We start from the raw sequence: 11366 nt of genomic DNA on the forward strand, positions 1-11366 counted from the left end.
CTATAATTTTCAACTCTCCAGAAATATGTCTTATTTTGTGGTGAATTGATAAATCCCCACAAATTTATTATTTTTAGTGGGGAAAAAATATTTCCCCACGATGTTTTCCTCACAAAAAGTCAAGTTTCTTGTAGTATACAAAATGATGGATATAAATTTGATCGGATTAAAGAGAAATCTGATTTAGTCATCCTCCTCATGCACTAATTTGATTGAGGAAGAAAGTGATAAAAAAGTTTCTATCGTGCTAGAAATTTCAATTGAACTTATTGGTGATCCGGAGAAACGCATATCAATTGATTTGTATCTTATGAGAGACTCAATGAGGAGATGATACTTGGCTAAATGCCTTTTTCAACCTAGTGAGCACGACTTCTCGATGTCAGAGGTTAGTCAAGGTAATAGAATGAAGTTTTAGTACAAATGGTACTTAGACAATTTCAAACATCATTATAAAACATAGATTTTTGCTCGTTATTCCATACTAGTTGCCTACCAATTGGATCTTCAAAAAAAAAATTACATTTTGTGTGATTTAATAATACAATTAGAGATTAATATTTTTAAATTCGACGAAATGTTTGAATTTTTTTGTCCTAATTCGTCTACTAGTATGGTTTGATCTATTACTAATGGGTGATAAACTGATGCAAATGTGAAATGTAGATGGCATGCATGACTGAGAAGACAGTTTGACGAATTAAATCTCAAATTGATCCAGCTTGTTAATGTTATGGTAAAATTGCTCTTGTGCAACAATGTTAGAGGTAAAATCGCACCATTTCAAACGTTAATGTTAAAATTGCTCTTTAATGTCAATTTTAGGGATATTTTAACATTTTATCTCTATAATTAAACATATTAATAGGCTAGGTCAGGCTTAATCATGCTTGACACATAAATACTGTCAAACCCGACCTAAAATAAGATCAGATAAGACGGTGAGACATTACCACTGACTTATTATATAAACCAGTAGTAGTATTTCTCAAACAAGAAGAAAAATCAAAGCAAAACCAAATTCTGGTTTAAAGCTAAAATGACCAACATATGTCATTTTCAGCATAACGTTTTCATACGGAGTCCGATTAAGACGATTCAAAAACCCCTGGAAATGTAAGATAAAAATAAAGAACTTTCATTTAGGACTCCATGACAGATTCGGCATATATCTGGTCGAGAAATACATCACAAGATTCAAGTACGAATCTGATTTTCCAACATCACCTATATAGACAAGTTATGACTTACTCATAACACATATCACACTACTCCACAAATTCTCAACTTCAGCTAATTATATATATATATATATGTAGACAATACATACCAAACAAAAGGACACTACCAAAAACAAAATATACAAGTGTCCTTACACATATACTATGCACATATATGTACATGACAAAATGGATGCAATACCCTAGAGACGACTTGCACCTCGTAGCTGTAACCGAACCACGCCCTAGGATCGAGTACCCCTCTCGGTACCTTGCACTTCTTCGCCTAAAACAAAACATTAAAAACATTTGGAAAAAAATGAGACAAAAATCTCAATAAGAAACTATCAGCTATAAAAACCAACTTTACTTAACATAGCTACATATATACATTTATAAAATATTTAATCAAAACCTTATAGAATATACTCAAAACTTAAGTTCATAATATAGTCAAGGTATTAAACCAAAACCAAAAATATATAATCTTGTATCCAATCTTGAGTTCATCCCCTTATAATTCAAATCACAATTCACAACATATACGAGACGTCTCTTAACATTGCCTATCCCATATGGTCTTACCCAACACTTCTTTGCCATACCCAATAGGTCTTCAGACTGTGTACACAGGTCATATTTCTCATTAAATATGGTCTTTAGAATCAAAAGCCACCGAACCGGACTACTCTTAATGGATACCAAACATTTTATTCCAGATATATATATATTGAAACCAAAAATATATATGTATATATGTATATACTTTCAATTCTCCAAAATATCAATCCTTAATCAAATAAAATTCCAAAGTTAATCAACCAACGAAACCTCAAATCAATATAACCAAGTAAAATCTGTAATTCACATAAAAACATAGTCAATAGTTCATTTGAACTATAATTTCACAATAAAAAGCAAGATCGTGAAAAACCCCAATTTTATAAAATTCCTGTATAATCCTAAAATATCAATTCCTGAAATTTCTTTGATTATATATATCTATATTCATAAAACACAAAATATAGTTGATAGTTACTTACCTTAGCTGCTAATTGAAGAAAATACACCCGTTCAATTCTCCTCTAAATCCTGTCTAAGACGTTTTCCCTCCAAACGCTTCCGAAACTCAAAAACTCTCCGGTTAGGACTTAGATCTATACTTAAGGATGCTATAGTTTAAGTTTCAAGTGATTTGGACGGTCGAAACTCCGTAAATCAAAGAAACGGTGGAGAAACGGTCGAAGAACGACGAAGAGGCAAAAAGAAAAAGAAACAGAGAAGAAAGAAAAGAAAAGGAAAAGAGATGGTTCTCGACATGCTGGGACTTTTGGTTTTATATACCAAATTTGGCAAATATCCATTTTGGTCCTCCATCTTTATATAATCTTTTAATAATTACCCTAAACTTTTAATTTACACCTAAAACCATCGAATTAACTCCAAATTTTTTCTATAACACCAAATAAAAATCACATACCCCATAATTATAATATATATTAATATCTAGGTATAAATTCTAGAAATTTGGACACGGACGTGACAATCCTCCCCACCTTAAGAAATTTCGTCCACGAAATTGTACTTACCCGTCTAGGTGAATAAATGGGGATATTGTTGTCTCATATCCTCCTATCTTGCCCAGGTTGCTTCCTCACGAGAGTGTCTATGCCACATGACTTTAACAAGTGGTATGGTTTTGTTCCTGAGGACTTTTTGTTCTCTAGCTAAGATAGCTAATGGTTCTTCTTTATAGGACAAGTCTTCAGACAATTCAATTGGCTGCTCGTGAATGATGTGATTCGGATCACTCCTATACCTCCGTAGCATTGAAACATGGAATACATCATGTATATTGGAGAGATTCTGAGGCAATTGTAATTGATATACAACTGGTCCAACTCTTTCCACAACTTCATATGCACCAATGAATCTAGGACTCAACTTCCCTTTCTTGCCAAACCGAAGTAAACCCTTCCACGGTGATACTTTCAGAAATACTCTATCTCCCACATCATATTCAATTGGTCTTCGTTTCAGATCTGCATAACTCGTTTGTCTGTCTTGTGCTTCTTTTAACTTCTGTTGTATGATTTGCACCTTTTCTGTTGTCAACTGCACTATCTCAGGCCCTAATAATTGTCTCTCGCCTACTTCAGACCAACATAATGGAGTTCTACATCTTCTTCCATATAAGGCTTCATAAGGTGCCATATCAATACTAGATTGATAACTGTTATTATATGCAAACTCCATTAAAGGCAAATGTACATCCCAACTACTTTGAAAATTCAAAATGCTAGCTCTCAACATATCTTCCAAAGTTTGAATGGTACGTTCACTTTGACCGTCAGTCTGTGGATGGAAAGCTGTACTGAAATTCAATCTTCTGCCTAATGCATCTTGAAACCTAGGCCAAAACCTTGATGTAAAGCGAGGATCCCTGTTAGAAACAATAGAAACCGATACACCATGAAGTCTAACAATCTCCTTGATATACAACTGTGCCAGCTTCTCTAAAGAAAAAGTCACTTTCACCGGGAGAAAATGGGCTGATTTTGTTAATCTATCCACAATTACCCATATAGAATCATTACCATGTTGTGTATGAGGTAATCCACTGACAAAATCCATTGTAATATGTTCCCACTTCCATTCAGGAATAGGAAGTGGTTGTAAAGTACCAGCAGGTCGTTGATGTTCTGCTTTGACTTGTTGGCAACTTAAACATCTACCCACATATTCAGCTATCTCCCTTTTCATTCCTTTCCACTAGAAATGCTCTCGAAGATTCCTGTACATTTTAGTACTCCCAGGGTGCATTACACATGATGAATCATGAGCTTCTTCTAATATCTCCTATTGATATCATTAACATTTGGAACACACATTCTGTCTCCAAACATTAACATGCCATCTTCTGTCACTTTATATTCAATCTTCTTCCCCTTTATAACATCTTTTCTGATTTGCTCCAAAAATTCATCTTGATTTTGAGCTTCTTTAATTCTATCTCGAAGAATCGGTCTCACCTTCAACATTGCACATAATACTGCCTCATCTCCACAAACCAGTTCAACATTCAAAGCTCTCATATCAAGCAATAAAGGCATTCTCACTGATCTTATATAGCTCAAACTTCCAACGTTCTTGCGACTCAAAGCATCAGCTACAACATTAGCTTTACCAGGATGATATTCAATAGTCAGGTCATAGTCTTTCAATAACTCAATCCATCTCATTTGCCTCAAATTCAATTCCTTCTGTGTCATTATATATTTCAGACTTTTATGATCAGTGAATATTAGACACTTTTCACCATAAAGATAATGTCTCCAAATCTTTAAAGCAAACACCACGGCAGCTAATTCAAGATCATGTGTCGGGTAATTCAATTCGTGTGACCTTAATTGTCGTGACGCATAAGCAATAACTTTATCATTCTGCATCAGTACAATCCCGAGACCTTGCTTTGATGCATCATTGTACACTGTATAACCTTCACCCACTATAGGTAGTGCTAACACAGGAGCACTAATAAGTCTTGACTTTAATATATCAAAACTTTCTTGACATTCAGGTGTCCACTCAAATTTAACACCCTTCCGCAGTAATCGTGTCATTGGACAAGCTATAAGTGAGAATCCTTTTACAAATCTTCTGTAATAACCCGCTAATCCCAGGAAACTACGTACTTCATGTACATTCGACGATGCTTCCCAATTAGCTACAGCTTCAACTTTCTTAGGATCAACTAAAATTCCCCTAGCTGATACCACATGACCTAAGAACATCATTTCATCAAGCCAAAACTCACATTTGCTAAATTTTGCATACAATTATTTCTCCCTTAGAATCTACAAAACTGTTCTCAAATGCTTACTATGATTTTCCTTATCCTTAGAATACACAAGAATATCATCGATAAACACAATCACAAATGTATCTAAGTAAGGTTTAAAAATCATATTCATAAGGTCCATAAACGCAGCAGGTGCATTAGTTAACCCAAATGGCATAACCAAAAATTCATAATGCCCGTATCGAGTTCTAAAAGCTGTTTTCTGAACATCCTCTTCCCTAACCTTCAGTTGATGATACCCAGTTCTCAAGTCAATTTTTGAAAATATGGTTGCTCCTTGCAATTGATCAAACAAATGTCAATTCTAGGTAATGGATACTTGTTACGAATAGTAACCTTGTTTAGTCGACGATAATCAATGCATAACCGCATTGTACCATCCTTCTTTTTTACAAACAAAACTAGAGCTCCCCATGGTGATACACTAGGTCGAATATATCCCTTATCCAATAACTCCTGCAACTGCACTTTCAATTCCTTCATTTCTGCCGGTGCCATTCTATATGGTGCAAGTGATATAGGAGCAGTACCAGGCTGCAAATCAATTGCAAACTCTACTTCTCTTACTGGTGGTAACCCTGGTATTTCATCCGGAAAGACATCTGGATACTCATTCACAATTGGCACATCTTCTAATTTGGGAGATTCTTTATTATTATCTACCACATATGCCAAGAATGCGTCACATCCCTTCCTTAGCATTTTCATAGCTGTCATAACTGTGACTATACTTCTACGTACACCTCTCTCACCATGAAACGCATATCCCTCTCCACTAGCTAATACTAGATTAACTTTCTTTTTAGAACAATCTACCATTGCTTGATATTTAGATAATGAATCCATGCCTAAGATGACATCAAATGTTTGCACCATCAACGGTACCAAATTCACGTGTATAACAGACTCTCCTAACGCCACCTCACAATTAGGATACACATGTGTACATACTAAAGATTCTCCCATAGGCATGCTAACAGTTAAACGTTTTGGCATAAGTTTTGACTCCCAAATTATATCAGACATAAATAATGGCGACACAAAAGAATGTGTAGCACCAAGATCAATAAGCAGATAAGCATCTTTTCCAAATAAAGAAATCGTACCAGTGATAACTTCTGCAGATGCAACAGCTTCCTGTGGAGTCATAGCAAAAGCTCGAGGTTGAGTTGCAGCTCTGTCTGACTAATTACCCTGATTCCTTGCTCCTTGAGAAGTATTACCAGCTCCTCTTCCCATGTTAGTACCTCTACCATTACCCCGATTATTTCCTCTCCCAAACAAATTACCTCTACTTCCTCTGTCAGTCTGTAATCCTCTACCCCTACCAGCTCTATTCAGTTTAGGACAACTAGTACGTACATGTCCTTCCTCACCACACTCATAACAAACAATTTTTCTCTGAGGTTCAGTTGTCCTCCCTGAAGGACAATCCCTCCTTACATGACCACTTCCGCCACACTGAAAACACTGTAATGCTCTCTTTCTGCATCCACCTGAATGAAATTGCCCACACTGACTACACTTTAAAACATTACCACTACTAGCAATTGAAGGACTGTGTGAAGCTTGGCTAAAAGTATCAGGTGCTCGAAAAGTACTACGACTCACAAATGCTCCTCTTGAACCCTGACTTTGTATCTTACTACCCCGAAACTGAGATGGTCCTCCCCTAGCAAACTTTGATCTCCCAAACTCCTCTGACTGCTTCTGACTAGTCTCAGATTCTAACTTCCCCTTTAACTTTTCTTTCTGTAATGCTTTCTCTACCCAGCCACGATAATGTACACCCTCGTATAAACTCAGCTCATTTTGATAAAATGCACTCAATCCATCCTTAAATCTCTCACATTTCACTTCCTTAGTAGGAAACCACTGACTAGCATAATGGTATAAATCATCAAACTTGTCCACATACTCTTTCACAGCCATAGTCCCCTGTTTCAAATTAAAGAACTCATTTCTCTTCGCCTTTTGGAATGTTTCAGTCAGATATTCTCTCATGAATTCACGTTTGAAAACTCCCCAATTCAAACCTTCAGGATACAAACCCCTGATTCGAGTTAACCATGCGTCTGCTGGTCCATGTAATAAACCAAACACAACCCTGACTTTATCCTCATCCCGTAACTGCATAGTACTAAAGGCTTTTTCTGTAGATTTTAACCAATTATCAGCTTCCTCAGAGTCAATTGTACCTTTGAAATCAAATGCCCCACAATTTTTAGCATCCTCAATCAGCTCACTGGGCCTTCTATGTGCTTCCCGTGTTTCCATCATGGTAACAAAAGCTTCAACTAAAGCTCGGGGTTCAAGTTGTACTACTTGTGGCATTGCAGCTTGTGGAGCCACATATGGTGCAGGTTGTTCAGCTTGAAGATTAACAGGTCGACGTGGAGGTGATGGTCGTTGTTGTCTTTGAGGTTGGTTAATGGGTGGAACTCTTGCATCAGAGGCTTCACTATCCCCTATGCCCTCAAGACCCCATCCTAACTCTCTTCTTTCCTCATCTCTACCTCTACCTCTACCTCTATTTAGAGGCGGTCCGCCACGCGGTCGTCTCGGATGCATCTATATGATAAAGACACAATTATAATTATATGTAGATATATGCTATGCATGAATGTCATGTGTGCAACACAAGAATACCAATACACTTATGGATATGGATTAAACCTTTTCTTTGATACCAAAATGTCAAACCCGACCTAAAATAAGATCAGATAAGACGGTGAGACATTACCACTGACTTATTATATAAACCAGTAGTAGTATTTCTCAAACAAGAAGAAAAATCAAAGCAAAACCAAATTCTGGTTTAAAGGTAAAATGACCAACATATGTCATTTCTAGCATAACTTTTTCATACGGAGTCCGATTAAGACGATTCAAAAACCCCTGGAAATGTAAGATAAAAATAAAGAACTCTCATTTAGGACACCATGACAGATTCGGCCTATATCTGGTCGAGAAATACGTCACAAGATTCAGGTACGAATATGATTTTCCAGCATCACCTATATAGACAAGTTATGACTTACTCATAACCCATATCACACTACTCCACAAATTCTCAACTTCAGCTAATTATATATATATGTAGACAATACATACCAAACAAAAGGACACTACCAAAAACAAAATATACAAGTGTCCTTATACATATACTATCCACATATATGTACATGACAAAATGGATGCAATACCCTAGAGACGACTTGCATCTCGTAGCTGTAACCGAACCACGCCCTAGGATCGAGTACCCCTCTCGGTACCTTGCACTTCTTCGCCTAAAATAAAACATTAAGAACATTTGGAAAAAAATGAGACAAAAATCTCAATAAGAAACTATCAGCTATAAAAACCAACTTTACTTAACATAGCTACACATATCCATTTATAAAATATTTAATCAAAACCTTATAGAATATACTCAAAACTTAAGTTCATAATATAGTCAAAGTATTAAACCAAAACCAAAAATATATAATCTTGTATCCAATCTTGAGTTCATCCCCTTATAATTCAAATCACAATTCACAACATATACGAGACGTCTCTTAACATTGCCTATCCCGTATGGTCTTACCCAACACTTCTTTGCCATACCCAATAGGTCTTCAGACTGTGTACACAGGCCATATTTCTCACTAAATATGGTCTTTAGAATCAAAAGCCACCGAACCGGACTACTCTTAATGGATACCAAACATTTTATTCCAGATATATATATATATATATATATATATATATATATATATATATATATTGAAACCAAAAATATATATGTATATATGTATATACTTTCAATTCTCCAAAATATCAATCCTTAATCAAATAAAATTCCAAAGTTAATCAACCAACGAAACCTCAAATCAACATAACCAAGTAAAATCTGTAATTCACATAAAAACATAGTCAATAGTTCATTTGAACTATAATTTCACAATAAAAAGCAAGATCGTGAAAAACCCCAATTTTATAAAATTCCTGTATAATCCTAAAATATCAATTCCTGAAATTTCTTTGATTATATATATCTATATTCATAAAACACAAAATATAGTTGATAGTTACTTACCTTAGCTGCTAATTGAAGAAAATACACCCGTTCAATTCTCCTCTAAATCCTGTCTAAGACGTTTTCCCTCCAAACGCTTCCGAAACTCAAAAACTCTTCGGTTAGGACTTAGATCTATACTTAAGGATGCTATAGTTTAAGTTTCAAGTGATTTGGACAGTCGAATCTCTGTAAATCAAAGAAACGGTGGAGAAACGGTCGAAGAACGACGAAGAGGCAGAAAGAAAAAGAAACAGAGAAGAAAGAAAAGGAAAGGAAAAGAGATGGTTCTCGACATTCTGGGACTTTTGGTTTTATATACCAAATTTGGCAAATATCCATTTTGGCCCTCAATCTTTATATAATCTTTTAATAATTATCCTAAACTTTTAATTTACACCTAAAACCATCGAATTAACTCCAAATTTTTCCTATAACACCAAATAAAAATCACATACCCCATAATTATAATATATATTAATATCTAGGTATAAATTCTAGAAATTTGGACACGGACGTGATAAATACATTGTACAATCTCAGTCCAACTCACCGATGGATTTGGCTTTTAAGACAAATTTTAAGTTTAACCCATATTATGTGTGGGCTTGAGCTGACTTGGACCGAATTGAGACAAACATCAAACATGTATGTTCAAGTTCAGGGTTTGATTGTTTTCGGAGGTGCCAACCTAATTGGGATGTTTGAAATTTATATACCTTGCTGCCAGCTTTACTCAAAACACTATAATATGATAAAATTGAAAACTTAATATATATATATATATATAAGATGTATATTTTTTTGAACTAAATAGTTATTATTGCTATTGATATTATTAACACTTAAATATATTAAAATAATATGATATATATTTTATAATTCAGCTTAAATTATATAATTTATTAGATTTGAATTTTATTTATATATATTTTAAATTTAGATACCAATTATAGTTTATTAATATTGGAAAGACTAAATAAATTTTTATAATACTTATTAAAATATTTGATAAAAATAAAAAATTAATATTTTAAATATTTAATATATATATATATGTGGAGGAGTTTTCAATGGTGAGTCTCCACCCATGGTGAGTCAATAGGTGACCTGCTATAGCAGGTTACCAAGTTACCTAAATACATATTTCTCTCTCCATGATAAATACCATTACGTTTTTTAATAAAGGTTATTACGTTTTTTAAAAAAAGGTTTCTCTCACCACATTAAATTCTTCTTCTTCACCATCGCTATACCTCTAGTGTCTGGTTCTATAATAATTTTTGTATTAATCTTACTCATGGATACTAAATCCATATCTTTCTTTACGGTCTTTTTATGTTAATTTTTCTGATTGATTCGAGATCCATATCGTTATAATAAATACATATCATTCTTGTTAATTTTTTTCTGGCTGATTCGAAATATATATCGTTAACACCTCTGATTCGAAATATAATACATGGAAGGTATTTCGATTTCCTTTGATTCATAAATCGATTTTGGTTTTTGATTACGACCACCATTTTTATTAGTAACTTCATTCAAGTTCATGAAGTTGAAGATAAGCTTATGGATTTAAGTTGATTTATATAATTATGTATTCGGTTAATTTCTGATTTGGGATATACAATTAGAATTGGAAATTTGGGATTGGAGTATGATCAAGAAGATGTCTACATGGAAGTGATAAAACTATGGGTATATAAAGGTGTTGATGCTTCAATTATGAAAACTGCAATAATTTGTAACGAGGAATATGATCAAGAAGACGTATACATATTTTGCAAAAATTTGAAACATAAGTATGAAGAAGATGTCTTCTTATGCCATATATATCAGAATCGTATAACTATCAATAAAATCTATATACTATTTTAACGATGTAATCTCTTTATGTAATATGTCTCACTCAATTGTTCACAATTGTTTCTGATTTGAGTATGAGTTGCAAATTGTTTAATTAAATGAAAGATATCCTTTTTTTGTATTGTTTTTTTAAGTTACTAAAAAAATAACAACCATGAGATATAACATTGCTAAATTATGTTGTAGCTAATATTAAATGAGCAATGAAAAGGTACAACAAGTAAAGATTGACATTCGATGAACTAATCAATATTGCTATCAGAGTTCTCTTCCAAATCGTCATCCTTAAATTTATGACAATTCCTTGAATCATGACCAGTCCGACCACACATTTTACAATGGTTAGGAGTATTTC

Source organism: Euphorbia lathyris, chromosome 1 (genome assembly GCF_963576675.1).
Source record: "Euphorbia lathyris chromosome 1, ddEupLath1.1, whole genome shotgun sequence".
NCBI classification, from domain to species: Eukaryota; Viridiplantae; Streptophyta; class Magnoliopsida; order Malpighiales; family Euphorbiaceae; genus Euphorbia; species Euphorbia lathyris.